The sequence below is a fragment of the Spermophilus citellus genome, assembly GCF_964194105.1.
Source record: "Spermophilus citellus genome assembly, chromosome: 1".
In the NCBI taxonomy this organism is placed as follows: domain Eukaryota; kingdom Metazoa; phylum Chordata; class Mammalia; order Rodentia; family Sciuridae; genus Spermophilus; species Spermophilus citellus.
In genome coordinates this window covers 24,372,474-24,388,708 of record NC_138182.1, presented here as the reverse complement: position 1 = coordinate 24,388,708, position 16,235 = coordinate 24,372,474, and the positions used below count along the sequence as shown (strand labels likewise).

Genomic DNA, 16,235 nt, shown 5'->3' with positions numbered 1-16,235 from the left:
AGGGAATATGAGGTAGAACAAAGCTGCTCACCTCATGTTGGCCAGGAAGCAAAAGAGAAAGACAGGAAAAGAACCAAATCTAACATCTCCTTTGCGGACACCAACTACCACCACCATGAGCTAAACCCTCCCACTTGGCCCTACCTCTTAAAGGGTCCACCATTTCCCAATAGTGCTGCATGCTAGGACCAACCACTTAACACACTGTCTAAACCATAGCCTCAGATTCAGAGGATTTAGGTTTCTCAAGATACATGCAATGTGACTAGGTTTTCAGTCTTCCCTCTTATATGCTAGCAGTTGCTCTTTTCTCAGTAGAAGACCCTAAAGCCTTCTAATTCTACTGATATAACTTCAGAACTTGATTTTCATTTTTTTGTATGTTAAAGTAGGCTAGATCTTTAAGATTTCTGGAATGTTGGAAGCTTTGGTCAGATAAATGGATGGTTAAAATGGTTTGAAGTTAGCACACCTGAATTTCAGCTTCCATGTAATGGTATAATCATGCCCCATTAATTCAGACTTAACTAAATTGGAATTTAAAGGGCTTAAACAGAATTGAAGTTAACTTGTCACTTTTTAAACAATAGACATCTTAACATACTAAAAAAGGAAACGTGGGGTAGCTGAGCTGTATGCTGAAGTACACTGTTTAAACTCAAGTTTCTTAAGCACTTGAAAAGTACCCTTGAACATTCAGTGATTGATGGACTTCTTTCCCATGTAGTCACTTAAACAAGATGTATATAGCACCTATTATATATACAGAACAGTGATAGCCTCTTTATCACTTCTTCACAACCTCTAATTTCATAATTCAGATGAGCTTCCATTTGTCCACATTTGGTGATGAAACCTCATAGATGACACCAGCACAGGAAACTGCTGCCCTGGTCACAGACTAAGAATTCACAAATTGAACTTTCTTTTTTGTTTTTTTCTGTTAAGTCTCTCTCCCTGGCCTACTAAAAAAACGATTTCAACTCCTCCGGGTTCTTATTAGAAAGTTCTTACTATTTTATGGTGTGAATCGATTCCATTTAACTACACTACCAATTAATTTCTATGACAACACAAGATCTTTTTTGAAGTAAAGTTCTACAGGTACGCACAATGCCTAATAGCTATAAAGTGCCTAAATAAGAAATACTAAAACTTCAGTCACATTCAAGAATAGAAGACATACTCAGAGACCTAACACCATCCTGGCAGATGGCAGAGAAGGGCTCACCAGGAAAAGGCTCCATGGCAGAGGGGGAAGCGCTGATTTTCCATTTGACTATACTAGCTTCCTCAGCAGGAAGTAATACCTTGAAGACAAGCTAGTTAGCAAACTAATATCAACACTCACCTTGTCTCTTCAAAAGTTTTCCATTTAAGGGTGAATCCAATGATAAGCCCTTGGGGTTCCAAAGACTCACCAAGAGAAGGGATTGCCCAGACTCTGATGGAGAGGAACAATTTGCAATGTTGAGTTTGGGAGGGTGGAAGCAGCTGATGAAAGTTTTTCTTTACTTTGCTGGATTTTATCCCAAAGCTTTCTTTCACCACTTAACTCTAGAGCTAATCTGGGAAGGCCGTAGATGTTAGGGTATGGTGACATGGCTGTGAGCCTCTTCCACTCCAGGGAAGCGACACACCAGAGCAGGTTTGTAGATTTGCCTGTAGATGTTCTCCATGGTCCAGGCCCTCAGGGTTGGAGTTTGGTATCCTTGACTGACTGCTTGATGACCATGGACTAAACTCCTGCTCCTGGGGTCCCAGCCTATGGTGAGGTCAAGGAGCACCTGTGCAGGGTGGTGGGTGTTCAGCACAGCAAAACACTCTGTGGACAACTAGTGTTTAAAGAAAATGGTTTCTTGTCACCTCTTGTTTCCGTGTAAATCATTCTGAAGTATGCAGTGTCCTTGTTTCATCTAGTTCTCTAAACCCTTTATAGTCATTTATCCTATTGGTCCCAAATCAGAGCCTTCTGGAATGTTGGAAGCTTTGGTCAGATAAATGGATGGTTAAAATGGTTTGAAGTTAAATGGATGGTTAAAATGGTTTGTAAGCTCCATTTTCCTGGCATAGGGATCACTTCTATATGTCACCTAGGTCCTGCTTGAATAATTCCCATGACAGGGACCTCACTATCTCATTCCTAGTTTTCCCACTTGTAAACAATTGCTTTCTTTTTTTTTTAATAGTAGTAATTTATCCTTGTCCCTCTTCTCAGCTAGAGTGTAGAAACTTGTACTTTTAAATGAAATATTAGGCACAAGACACTTGATTCATCTGTTCTTTTTACTCAGCAAATATTAATTAATTTATCATCTACCCAGTTACCAAGACTTGTTGCTATCTCTGAACTTACATCCTAAAGAGGGGACATAACTGACCGTAAAGAGAAGAAACTGTTTAATTTCAGGTGATAATAATGTGATGAGAAAAACAAAGGCAGATAATGGAGATGAACCTTCATGTAAAAGAGAGGGGCTCCGAGAAGGCCTGCGTGAGGAGGCAGGCGGGCAGAATACAGCTTCTCTGTGGACGTCAGATGTTTCACGACAGGCACCCTCGTTCCTCGGAAAGGTGATCACACCCCACGAGGCCTGACGTCTGGGCTCGTGGCATCAGCTGAACTCTCCTTTTTTCCTTCATGCTGGAACAGAGAAACACAAGTGTATTTTGGTGCCCATGGGATCCAAATAAATGTTGGAGAGACCAGCTGTGCAGCTCTGTGGGAAGAGCCACACAGGCCACTGACCAGCCTGAGATGGGGTGACCTGTGGCCCTTCTCTGGTCCCCAGTTTTCTATAAAATGGGAAGAATAATGCTAACTTTGCTTGGTTGTAAATTCAAGAGATTGCGCATGGAAAGTGGCTGACATCTTGTACTAAATAGATGGCAGTTGGTTATCTGTGGACACAAAGAGATTCTGGCTAGAATTAGCCTTGTCAGTGATCAAGAATCATACAAGTAAATTATTAAAACTACTTTTAGAGATTCCTTTGAACTCAGATGTGTGTTTACTGCTAATCCTGTGTGTGCTTTCTTAAATATGACACATTAACCAGCAGGTTCTCTCATGCACCTTAATCACACAAGTGACTCACATTCCCCAGACACCGCCCTGAGCTTTCCAGTGGTCAGGTTTCTGCTTCTGCTGTTCCCCAATTCCAGGAGCACCTTGTGCTGATTCTGTTCTTACCCCAACCACCAAGCATAGCTTATTCATCTAAGCCCTGCTCAAATGCCAGCTGTGTAAGGTTGTCTGGCACCCACAACCCTGTCTGCCCCTCCACCCGTGTCTACTTCTGCCTGCAGCCTGTCCCATCTGCACCCCTCAGTGTCTGTGAGCTCCTTCAAGCTCTGGGTGTTCAACCACCTACACACTTAACTGTGACAGTCATGCAATGCCTGATGGTTTCAGCACAATGTCAGGAGCTACAGAAGAGTTGGAGGTGAGGACTGAGAAACAATCTCTGGTTCCCATCTGCAGCAGGATGGAGCTAAGTTTAGGAGCCGATGCTGAAGCAGCAGAGATCACAGGCTTCTCTTGCAAAAAAGTTTGGCAGAACGTGCAAGTGTTTGTGAATGAAATGGCATGATGTCTGGGATCTGGTTTTGAACACTCCAGCAAACACAGGAGGAAAAATGAGAGGAAGGGAATACATGGAAGTAAAGAAATGTTTGCAGTTTCCATAACAGAAATAGAACAGTGGCAATAAACCCACAAAGAGGTTTCGGAATGGAAAAAAAAAAAAGCTGTAGTTTAGACTCCTGTAGTTGGACATTGGTAGAATGAGTCTTTGCAAGAAACATGAGAATGTCATTTGCTTTTGCTTTTGTTTAGTTGTGGCACAATTTCTAGGCTGATTTGCTTATTTTATCTCCTATGCATGTTTAAGAGATGCAGGTGTCAGTGACTGACAAAACTCCATATGTTTGTCTAACACTTGTGTGCAGAACGAGTTTTGCATTATTTACAGATTTTTTATTTGATTCTCATAATAACCTTAGGAAGTATCTTTGAAGTAGGTTATTCTCATTTGATAAAATAAACAGCACCAGGATTTCAGTGAAGTGACTCACCAATGTGCACGTAACTGGCAAGTGGAAAAATACACACCAGTAACAGGAACTCTCCCCCGCCCCTTCCCTACCCACTGCCAACCTGGAGATTCTACATCCCCGACTTTCATCAGTATCCTGACCCCACCGGCTAACCTGAAAATAGAGGAAATATTTGCTTCACACCTCTTCTTACCTCTGCCTTCCTGGCAGAGGACTTCACCACATTCAATATTCACTCAACAAATGAGAAGGGCAGATGTGCCCTTTGGGAAGCCCACTCTGTAAATAGTAAAGTCAGAACAAAAATGAAAATGAGCATCCCTGGGTACTCTCAGGGGACAGGCCCCAGGACCCCCATGGATTCCCAATCCTGTGGATGCTCAGGTCCCTGATGTAAAATGACACAGTACTTGCATAGAACCTACATGCATCTTCCCGTGGACTTTAAAACATCTGTGGGTTACTTCTAATACTTTATACAATGTAAAAGTTGTGTGAACATTTGTGATTGTGTATTGTCTAGGAAATTATGAGAAAAAAAGTCTGTACATGTTCATTACAGATGTAATTTTTTCATTTTACTTTGTTTGTATGTGTGGTACAGGGGACAGAACCCAGGGCCTTTAGAATCCTAGGCAATCTATATCCCCAGCCATATATATACAAATACAAGTATACAAATACACATGTATGGGAATGTATGTTATCTATATCCATGTATATTTACATATGCATATACATGTATGTTTTCTATTCTTGGTTGGTTGAAGTAATATCATTGTATTCTGCTCGACCTTTGGAGGAGGACAACAGTTAAAGTTCTACTGAGTAGGACATTAGCAAGGTTGCAGGCTGTGTGAAATCTATATTCTGATTTATTCTTGATTTTGAACAAGGATTGTAGTGTCAGACCAGCTTAATTCATCCCAGGCTTTTAATCTGAGCTATTTACTTCCAAAATTTCCATTTTAACATCTAAACAGGGGAACTTCCTTGGGGACCTCTTCTCAATTCCTGCTCTTGGCTCTGCAGTTGCCGATCTTGGCAGCAACTCTCAAGTGTACATCAGGATTCGGAGACTGCTGTAAGTTGAGAACTTGGACACTGAAATTCAATAAAAGATTCGGAGAATTCCAGAAATGCAGGCTCTTTTTTGGGCTTTTGGTGGTAAGCCTGCAGTTCCTGCAAGTCGGCTACGTGCCAAGCATTGTTCCCCTGCATGAATCCATTTGTTCCTCACAAGTTTCCAAAGTAAGAACTATAATTATCCCAGTTCTTTAGTCAGAGAAGACTGAAGCACACACAGGCTGGGTCCCAGTACTGAGTTGGTGGAACCACCTTAGTCTTAGGCTATGTTGGGTCCTGCTTCAGAGGGCCACTCCCAGGCCCACACTCGAGGGCTTGATTCTTTTGGTGTCATGTGTGAGCACCAGACAGGGAGTCTATAATCTGCTAAATGATTCACAATCTGCCTTTGCCTATGTCTTTCCATTGGACCTTTGCCTTCCTGTTTGTCATAATCCTCTTGTCACATCTGATGTGTGCAGGCAGCAAAGATTGAAATAGTGGGAAAGACCCTGCAGCTGAAGCAGCCCCTCCCTGGAAAGTTCTTGCCTCTTGGAAAGAATTTTTGATCTGCCCCAGCTCTCACTAGTTTGCTGCTACTTCATGATAAGACCTCTACTCCATGCACCATTATTTTCTTTTTTTTTTTAATATTTGTTTTTTAGTTCTCGGCGGACACAACATCTTTGTTGGTATGTGGTGCTGAGGATCGAACCCGGGCCGCACGCATGCCAGGCGAGCGCGCTACCGCTTGAGCCACATCCCCAGCCCGCACCATTATTTTCCACAGGATCTTTGATTTTATTTTATTTTTTTGGCAGTACTGAGGATAGAACCAGGGTCACTCTACCACACCCCCAGCCCTTTTCATTTTTTAATTTTGTTTTTATCAGTGCAATACTTTTTACTTTTCTTTTTACTTTCCAGACAGAGTCTCCCTACATTGCCCAGGCTGGCCTCATTTTGGCAATCCTTCCTGCTTCCGCCTCACGAGTTGCTGGGATTACAAGCATGCACCTTGCTTCATGGGCTTTTCCTATATTTGAGAAGTATGTAAGAAAGAGCTTGTTAGAAATGTCGTGTTTCCTGGACTAAAGTGCCCATCCTCCAAATATATAGTCAGCCCAGCCCTGGCCCCTGTTGATCAGACAGCCAGATGCTCCCCAGGGTCTTTGGAAAATGCCAGCTGTGTAGACAGGCCTCTGTCTAGCCCTCTGTAAACTCCAAGAGGTCAAGGCCAAGGTGTACATGGTCTCTGCTTTATCCCTAGGCTTTACCTGGGTGATTTGGGTTGTAGGAGGCAATTACTACATGAGCAAAATGGATTTGCACAGTTGTATCTAAACAACCCGAGGTTGGAAGAGAAACGCGGCCGCCTTCCCTTCCCCTGACTGCAGTCCACCCTGGTTGTCCTCTCCATGTCCTTCCCTCGTTTCCCTCACTCTGTCTCCCCTTCCCTTGCTCTTTCTGTATTTCGTTGCCCCCACCACCCTGAAAAACACACTGCTTTTAACTACACCTCCTTTGTTGTTATTTTATCTCTTTCCCATGGACCTTTGGGGCTTTGGCTGGGTTTTCAAGGTGTTGAGAGCTGAATTTCAAGTACTGAGCGCTCAGTCTCATTCCAGGAAACAGGAGCTCCTGGTTGCTGAGCGCCTACCCTCCACTTCCTGCTCCTCTGTCCTCTTTCCTCCCACACACAGCCCAGCCACTGCCTACTCCCCAGGGCCCCTGGGTCCACCTCCTCTGGATGCTTAGCAACTCAGGCCCCACCTGCAGGGAAGGCCCAGAGGCTCCCCAAGTGTTGTTGGAGACTGCTTTTCATTTCCTTTCCCTGGTTGTTCCTCCTCACTTGGGGATGTCCAGCCTTTGCAAGTGCACTCAGGCTCCTGGAGAACCATCCTGGGGCTTTGCTATTTTTTATGTTTAGTCCACCTTGGCACCTGCCGCAGAGAAGGAACCCAATCCATGCCCAACCTTGGCCCCCTGCCTACCCTGCAAAGTCCTGTCGTCCCATTGGACTTGTGCATCTTCCAGGCCTATTTCTGCATCTAGAACAGCCTTCTCCATTTTCAGATTGTCACTTACCAGAAACAAAAAGCCTGGAAGATGGAGTGTCCTGCTGGGCACTTCTGGCACTTCTCAGTGGCCACCAGCTCTGGTGGGGAAGGCAGGTGAGCCCAGAGGGGACCCCAGAAAGACAACAGTTGAGCAGTTCATCAAAGCAGGTCGTCCATGCTTTTCAGGTCAAATACCCACTCAGGAAAGAATTCTGAACACTTCCCCCCGTGTAGGAATAGTGTGTGTGTGTGTGTGTGTGTGTGTGTGTGTGTGTGTGTGTGTACATCCTAATATATAGACTCATTAGAAAATAAAATATGAAACTGAAAGAGAAACAAGATTTTAAGACTTTAAATGGTTTTAAAAGCACAAAATATCTTTAATCTCATAAGTAGTCAAATACTTTAGTATTTAAATAGATTGCTAATTATAAATAATTATTAAATCATGAAATTATTGTCAATAGTACTAAATTATTGAAATTAACACTTTTTTAGGTAAAGAAATACAGTTAGGTTTGCATCATTCTTTTTCTTTCTCAACATTTTTTTAATATTTATTTTTTAGTTGTAGTTGGATATAATAGCTTTAATTTATTTATTTATTTTTATGTGGTGCTGAGGATGGAACCCAGGACCTTGCCCATGCTAGGGGAGTGTTCTACTGCTGAGCCACAGCCCCAGCCCCTTCTCAACATTTTTCTATTGGTGCATTATAGTTGTACATAATGGTGGGATTTGTTGTTATATAATTAGTACATGTTCACAGTATAATGACATAACTTGGACAACATCACTCCCTAGCACTTCCCCTCCCTCCCCACCCTCCACCCTCTGGTCCCTTTCCTCTCTTCTACTGATCTTCTTTGCTTTTCATGAGATCCAACCATGATCTTTCTTTTCCTTTTTCCTCTCTAGCTTCGACATAACAAAAGAAAACATACAACCCTTGACCTTTTGAGTTTGATTTATTTCACTTAATGTAATGGTCTCTAGTTCCATCCATTTTTCTTTATGGCTGAATAAACTCATTATGTATCTATACCACATTTTCTTTATCCAGTCATTTGTTGACAGACACCTAGACTTGTTCCATAGTTTGGCTGTTGTGAATTTATTGTGAATTGTGCTGCTATAAATATGGGTATGCATGTATCACTCTAGTATGGTGACTTTAATTCTTTAAGATAAATACCAAGGAGTGGTATTTTGGTGTATCTGGGTCATATGCTGGTTCCATGCCTAGTCTTTTGAGAAACCACTGATTTCCATAATGGTTGTACTAATTTACAGTCCAACCAAAAGTGTAAAAAGTGTTCCTTTTCCTCCACGTCTTTTCCACCATTTATTATTGTTGGTATTCTTGGTGACTGACATTCTGACTGGAGTGAGCTATAACCTTAGTTGAGTTTTGATTTGCATTTCTCTAATTGCTAATGATGTTGAACATTTTTTTTCATATATTTGTTGGCCGTTTGTATTTCTTCTTTCGAAAAGTGTCTGTTTAATTCATTTGCCTATTTATTAATTGGAATATTTGGGGATTTTGGTGTTAAGTTTTTTGAGTTCTTTATGTATTCCAGATATTAATTTTCTGTCAAAAAAAAATGGACAGAAGAGTAGCTAGCAAACATTTTCTCCCATTCTGTAGGTTCTCTCATCACATTCCTAATTGTTTCCTTAACTGGGCAGAAGGTTTTTGTTTGTTTGTTTTTTAATTTAATGCGGTTCCATTTATTAACTCTTAGAATTATTTCCTGAGATTTAGGGATCCTATTCAGGAAGTTGTTGCCTGCACCTATGTGCTGAAGTTGACCCTATATTTTCTTCTAGGAGTTGCATAGTTTCTGGTCTAATTCCTAGATCTTTGATTCATTTGAGTTGATTTTTGTGCAGGGTGAGAGATAAGGGTCTAACCTCTGTCTTCTACATATCGACATTTCCTAGCAGCATTTGTTAAAGGGGTTGTCTTTTCTCCAATGTATGCATCATTCTTTTTAAAATCTTAATCGTGTGCTTTGGGATAGTGGTTAGGACTGGTTCTGGAATTCCATTTATGTTGGTTGGTACTCCTTGAGTGGCTGTCATAGCCAAGTAAGATCCCGCTCCAAGATTGCCAATCGCCCTTCAAGAAGCACATTGCTGCCAAGGCTCTGCTGTCTTACTCATTTCTTATGTTCCTCTACCGGTTATAAAATCTTTTAAATTTAAATTTATCTGGCACATCCCATCTTCTCTAATATCAGTCACTTTTTACATACTAATCAAGAGGTCTCACAATCTTACATTTTTGATAAATAGGCTTGAAACCCTGAAAGGAGATTTGGTAGATGATCATATAATTAGAAACTTGTTTCCACTTGAAGCATGCATTTATTCGAGTTTTCGAAGTTGCACCTACATACCTAATTTTTTGATAATTAAATGGTATAACAATAACAAGTTTCCAAACACCCATTTTCTAAATGCTCTCCTAACAGCTTACGTTTTCTTTGAACAAAACAAAAAAACAAAAATCCCACAGCTTATGTTCTCATTTACTGTTAAAATATCTTTTCCTTGAAAGGGCAAATTTGTGGGTTTTCTAAAATAAATGCTGGGTGCCAAGACTGTCAGATCTGACAAGCTCATGGCGTTTTCCTGGCAATGTACCTGCTGAAGGCTACCTCCCAGGCCCAGGAGATGGGGCAGCGCCACCATTCTCTCTGGGGTAGCTTTTTCATTACAAGTGTCATCCACCTGCAACTTTTTTGGGGCAGTCTTTTTTAAAGTCACCTATCCATGTTTTCAAGATTTAATTCAGTTAACACTAAATAATGAAAGCCTTAAATCCACTTGGCCAGGAGCGCACCGACTATAGTAAATTACAACATGATGAAAGTGAATGGAGATGGGTTCCCCTCTTTGGAGATCACTGTCTATTGTGGTTCCTTGGGGGATCCCCCACCAAGGACCACAGTGGACCACCAGAGTGCCCTGAGCAAAACAGGATTGTTTTCCCTTTCTCTCCAGCTCCCCCTGAGCTATGATGGCATCAGGGCCAGGGGGTGGCAGGAGACCTTATAAGTCACATGTGTGATAAGTCACTGTGCAGCCCCAAAATCACTGATTTCCTTAAGGCCAACCCATAAAGGCCGGCTTCTGTGACCTGACTTAGGTTTCTAGGGTATGTTTCTGAGGGATGCATCACTTGCAGGTTGGGACCTATTTTGGGGGGCGTCACCCCATCCTTCAGCTCTACCTTGGACTGTCCTGGTCCTTTTCATAACAGCTCCTGTATTGTCTCTGTCCCCCACCAGCCTGGACCGTCCCTCTGCCCAGGCTAGTTCAAGTGCCTGCTCTGCCATCCCCAAATCAGAATGAAGTGTTCCCTTATCTCCAAGTCCATTTTAATCCCTCCCCCAATCCAAGTGTCAGTTGCTGAAGGAGGGCAGGTTGACACACCTGTTCCTTTGGGCTCCTCCTTTATCCATGTGTTCTCCTGTCTCAGCAGCTTGTCCAGTGGTGTGTTTATAACATACTCTAATTCATTAATTAATTAACTAATTAAATTTGATTGAATCCAGAGGCATTCTACCACTGAGTTATATCCCCAGCCCTTTTAATTTTTATTTTGAAACAAGGTCTCTCTAAACTGCCCAGGCTGGCCTTGAACTTGTAATCCTCCTGTCTCAAACTTCCAAATCCCTTGAATTACAGGCATGTGCCACTGTACCTGGCTGCTCTTCTGTTTTGAATGAAAGTAAACGTGCTTTCCCAGGCTCATGTCTCTCAGACTCTGGGCCACCTGTTAAAGTTATGGTGTTGATGATGTTAAGCATTTCCTGGAGTCAGGTGGCTCACTGCCTGTGCTCTGGGTCATTTCATTGGCCTCCCCTAATGCTGTAGAGGAATTGTGACCAATGGAGGAGAACGGCCCTGACCATACGTAAGTAGTGTGGAAGAAGATGGTAAACGGGACAACTGGTTAGTTCTTTGTTTTCCGAGCAGATTAGAGCAGCTGAGCCTCAGAACTCTAGGAGCTCTGGGGAATCTCCATTGGTCAGTTCCTAGCTGAGGGAGGTCCTGGTTAGCTGTGGCACATTCTAGCGCCCTCTGGTGGTCACATGGAGTGGCCACTCTTACTTGCAGCTCCCCTGTGTTTGCAGCTGGTGGTTGTGCAGGTGTCTGGGTGGGATCTCTGAGGCCACAAAAAACTTACATAGAAGAGAAGAGTGGGCATATCCATCTTCCATGTGGTATGAAGAACCACATAGTTGGAATAAGATAGAAAAGTAAGGTGTGCAAACATTGTCGACGTTGGAACATTGTTCCATGGACATTTCTCCATCCATGAGTGACTAAGATGGCAATTTGCCTTGTCTCCTGCATGTGAGTTTAGCATCTATGGTATAGGGCTCTTTGAATGTCAATGTCGTTGAGGTTTTGATAATTATGCACCTTCAAAAGATGTTCAATGTAATTCTGATCATACTCCTCTAAAAAAGCCTCAGATTAAAAGCTTTCGCTGGCTCTTTAGACCGTGGGCCTGCAATTACAGAAAATGAACTGCATTTTAGCTTTCCATTGAAATTAATAACAACGGTTCCCCAGTTGACTCTGTGAATAGTTAATGGAACAAACAGAATACTTCAGTACAATATGGGTTGGAAAGCCATTTGAGAGAGATTCTGGGTTTCAAATGGGAAAATAATTCATACAATGCAAACCTTTTTCATATGCACTCTGTACAGTGGGTGTTTCTCTAGAATAAAAACTGAACTATTTAGCAAATGATTGACCATACCTCAGTCAGCAGGTACTGATGAAAACAGAGCTCGGATAAATAATCTAGCGTATGATATTTGGTGCTGCAAAAGACCTTAGAGGAAATATAGACAGATGGACCTCCTTATTTGACAGTGAAGAAATTCCAAGTTCAATGAAGTTGGGTGTTCTGCTCAAGCACAAGACTGGTAAGTGGAAGAGTTAAGAGTGGACCCCAGTCTACAGACCTGGTGCAAAGCAAACCCTCACAGAGGACCTTCTGTAGAAGGCCAGTAACAGTGACAAAGGAGCCACTCTAGAAGTGGCCCCTTGACCTCTGATGATGCAAGATGACCTGTCAATTGAGAAATCCTTGGACTCTTGGGAGATTGTGACATGAACATTGGGGGACAAAGGAATGTGTAGCTCAGAGTATTCTCTGGGGCTCATTTTTAAGAATAAAGTCTAAAAAGCAATGAAAACAATAATGCAGAAGTCAGCACAGTTGTAGGACACAAAATCAAAACACAAGAACAATTGCACTTCTAAATGCTAACAATGAATAATTCAAAAAAGAAATTAATAACATCATTTACAATATCATTAAAAAGAATAAAATACTTGGGAATTAACTTAACCAAGGAGGTAAAAGACTTGTGCACTGAAAGTACAAAATATTGCTGAAAGCAGTTTAAAATGAAAATATATCCTGTGTATTCATAAACTGAAATAATTAATAATGTTAAGATGTTGATACTACCAAAAGCAACCTATTGATTTAATACAATCTCGACCAAAATCACAATGATGTTTTCTGCAAAAAAATTTTTTTTACCTACTACGTAACTTACTTTTTATTGAAAGTATCTTGCACTTATGATGTTTTCTGGATTTTGCCACATATTTCAATGTTAAAAGTTACTTTTTACATGCAAGTAGTATGAATAGTTTTCTCCATATGGGAACACTGATTTATAAAAGATGACATAACACATGAATGAAGTGTCTTTTTTAATTGAAAAGCTATCAAACTGTCTAGTTACATTTCTCCCCTCCAAATCCACAAACTGGGTAGTAACTGAGTCTCTAGGCAACATATTCAAAACTGATTTAAAAAACAAAAAACAAACTAACAAAAAACCCGAGTCCTTCGGTCCGATTAAGGGAACCCTGCTACATACAGGCAAATCAATCCCAGTGGTACTGCTCAACTCCAGGAGGCTGGAAGAAATCCTAACAACCCCAACTCAGAACATTTACTTCAAGTAGCCTTTTTCCAGTTTCCAACTCATGAATAAAGATAATATTTTGTTAATTCTATTTCAGAAAACTTTTTGCAAGTTGTTTTATTTACAACGCCAACTTTTAAAAGCTCACTAAAGTTAACTGGACAATAAACTAGGCAGAAATCGCTTTACAAAAGGAGGGAAAGCCCAAAATGCCACTTTCTACAGAGAACCCACAGTTCAGTTTTATTCAGAGTAAAGAAAAAAAGAAACTTTCTCTCACACTAAAAGAAATTCAGCCATAGGTTTGGAGTCTGTACTCAAACTACACATGCAATAAGGACAATATTATGCTAATACAATTGATTTGCTGCTGCATTTGTCTACTGTTTGTCTAATATTAACAATTATAAACAGAGCAGTGCAACTAGTATTTGGAACAATCCTTATAGTGTTACAGTGTCAGGTACAACATTTCACTTCTCTTCACACCACTGGTTCTCTTTGCGTACCTGGGCTTCTTCCTCTTCAGTAAAGTCATTTTTGATATTGAAGGTTTTGTGAATCTCCTCAGGAGTTTTCCCCTTGATCATATTGGCAACAGTCTTGCACATAACATCAAGCAAACCTTTGATGTCTAAGTAGTTTGCAGCCAGATTAGGTTCAAAAAGTGTTCTTGGTCAACTTTCAGGAATTCTTGGTCCCAAACAGGGATATCGTCTGTTCGCTTTTCTTTGTTCTCATCATCCTCAGGAGGAGGGGGGTCATCCTTGTGGTGTGTGCACCACTGAATGACCTTTTTTAATATTGCTGCATTAACATTTGGTAGAAGAACTGGGTCATCATCTCCTTCATCATCCATTCCCAAATCTTCCAACATGGTCTTGATTGTCACAGATTGTTTGGCAATTTCTACGTCAACTTCAAATATCTCCCCATCAGAACTCTGCAGCTTAATTGAAGGCATGGTGTTTGGTCTCAAGAAAAACGGCGGTCCGGAGGCTGAAGGGAGCAGGGCGGCGACCACACGAGGAAATAAAAAGGTGCTGGACAAGGCCACTCCCTTCAAAAAAAATTTTTTAAATGCATTCTAAAATTCATATGGAATCTAAAGGGATCCAGAATGGTCATGAATATCTTGAGAAAAAAAGGAATAAAATTGAGGTCTCGTACATCCTGATTTCAAACTTATTGCAAAGCTACATAAACAAAACAGTTCAGTAGTGACATTGAGAGACAGAGATATAGACCATTGGAGTAGAACAGAAAGCCTAGAGACAGACCCTCACACGCTGTCAAATGATTTACAACAAATGTTCCCAGATCATTCGATGGAAAGACAGTCTTTTCAATAAATGGTGCTGGGAAAATGGAATATCCACATGGAAAAGAATGAGACTGGTGTCACTTTGCTCTGGTTGAAAGTAGTTTATTGTGCCTACATTCCTATGGCCTTCTTTTGGATAGATTTTTTTTTCAAAAAAATAAAAATAAAAAATAAAAAATGCAGTGGGATCATTAACTTATGTCATATAAAACCATTTACTCAAAATGGTTGAAAAATCTCCATGTAACAACTAAAACTATAAAAATCTTAGAAGGAAAGTTTCATGGCAGATGATTGTTTGGCTATGACACCAAAAATATAGATGACTAAAAATAAATTGGATACCATCAACATTAAAAACTTGTATATTGGTACACTAACAAAAAAGGGAAAAGGTAACTCATAGAGTGGAAGAAAATATTTGCAAATCATGTATAAGAGATTACTATCGAGAATACATAGAGCAATCCTGCACCTCAGTAAGAACTACAAGAACAAAACACAATGAAAAAGAGGATGTGGAGAAACTAGAACATGTGTGCATTGCTGCTAGGGATGTGGAGTTGTAGAGCCACGAGGAAAAACTGTTGCCGCTCCTCACAAAGATGAAAATGGAATAATCATTGCCTAGGGAGGATGTAAAAGGAACTTATTCCTGGAAATTTGAATGAATTGCTTTACTGAACCCTCATAACAAAAAACCCTGTGAAGTAAATATTATCATTTTGTAGTTGTAGAAATAAAGGTAAAGTAACTTGCTCAGGGTATACCTCCTCTGCCTGTGAGCTGGGCAGCTCTCCCTGTTAGAGACACCTGCATTGGAACTCAAGCTCAAGAAGGGCTGTCTGTCCTACCCCCACCCCCAGCCTCAGTGGGCACCATCTGAGTTCCTAAGTCTCTTGTCTCATGGTGTTCAACTGTGAAGGGACTTTAGGAACCCATTGGCTCAGGACATTTGGTTTTTGACTCCTTCCCACCAAATTCACATCATCTGGCTGTACCCTCAGTCCCCATTCTTATAAGGTCTACAGGCATAAAGGGAATTTCAAAATTAGGATAGACAAGGTGTTGGTGGTCAAGAGAAACCAAAAAGGTAAAAAGCTGAAAAGAATTTAAGTACCACAAAGACATGGGAAGCTCCTCCCAGCCTCTCCCTGTTTAGAAACTCCTCCTTGTAAGGCACCTTCCTTGGGGCTGCATCTCTTCACACGCATTCACCCCTGATGTCACTCACCCTCGACACCCTAGGAAGAGGGTGAGTGACATAGAAACGTTACACCCTGATCCCAGTAGAAGACTGGAGACATTAGTGACAGGTGGTTTTGGATGTACCAAAGGCTTGCCTGTGTGGGCATTTGGCATATTGCAAACATGTCAGTAGGAATGACACCCCTGACTTGTCTGAGCTTGGGGTGAAATGACCTGAAAAATTTTTTCTGAGATGTGGAACAGCTGTTATTCTCAGAGCGACTGAAGGCATGGTTGAGAAACAGTAACTAACTTCCAATGCCTCAGAGTCAACTGAGAAAGAGACCATATAGCGCCCTGGCCAGAGCTCTGTCCTTAGATTTTGTCCTACGTGGATTTTGACTTCAAAATTGGTACAAAGCTAGGTGGAAGAGTTAAAAGATTGGATGACCAAATATCAGGATTGAAAAGGATCTTTTTTTTTTTAATAATATGTCTCCTAGTGTTACTTTTTTTTTGACCTTGCCATATCATACATTTGAATCAGATGGGATATAATTTCTC

The 16,235-nt window shown here is 41.2% G+C and overlaps 1 pseudogene across 1 annotated transcript; it reads right to left on the bottom strand.

Annotated features, from left to right (window-relative positions):
- Nucleotides 1-13,371: 13,371 nt before the first annotated feature.
- LOC308656706 (S-phase kinase-associated protein 1-like) lies at nucleotides 13,372-14,227 on the bottom strand (annotated as a pseudogene). The gene has a single exon. The product of its transcript is annotated as an S-phase kinase-associated protein 1-like (transcript).
- Between the last annotated feature and the right edge of the window lie 2,008 nt (nucleotides 14,228-16,235).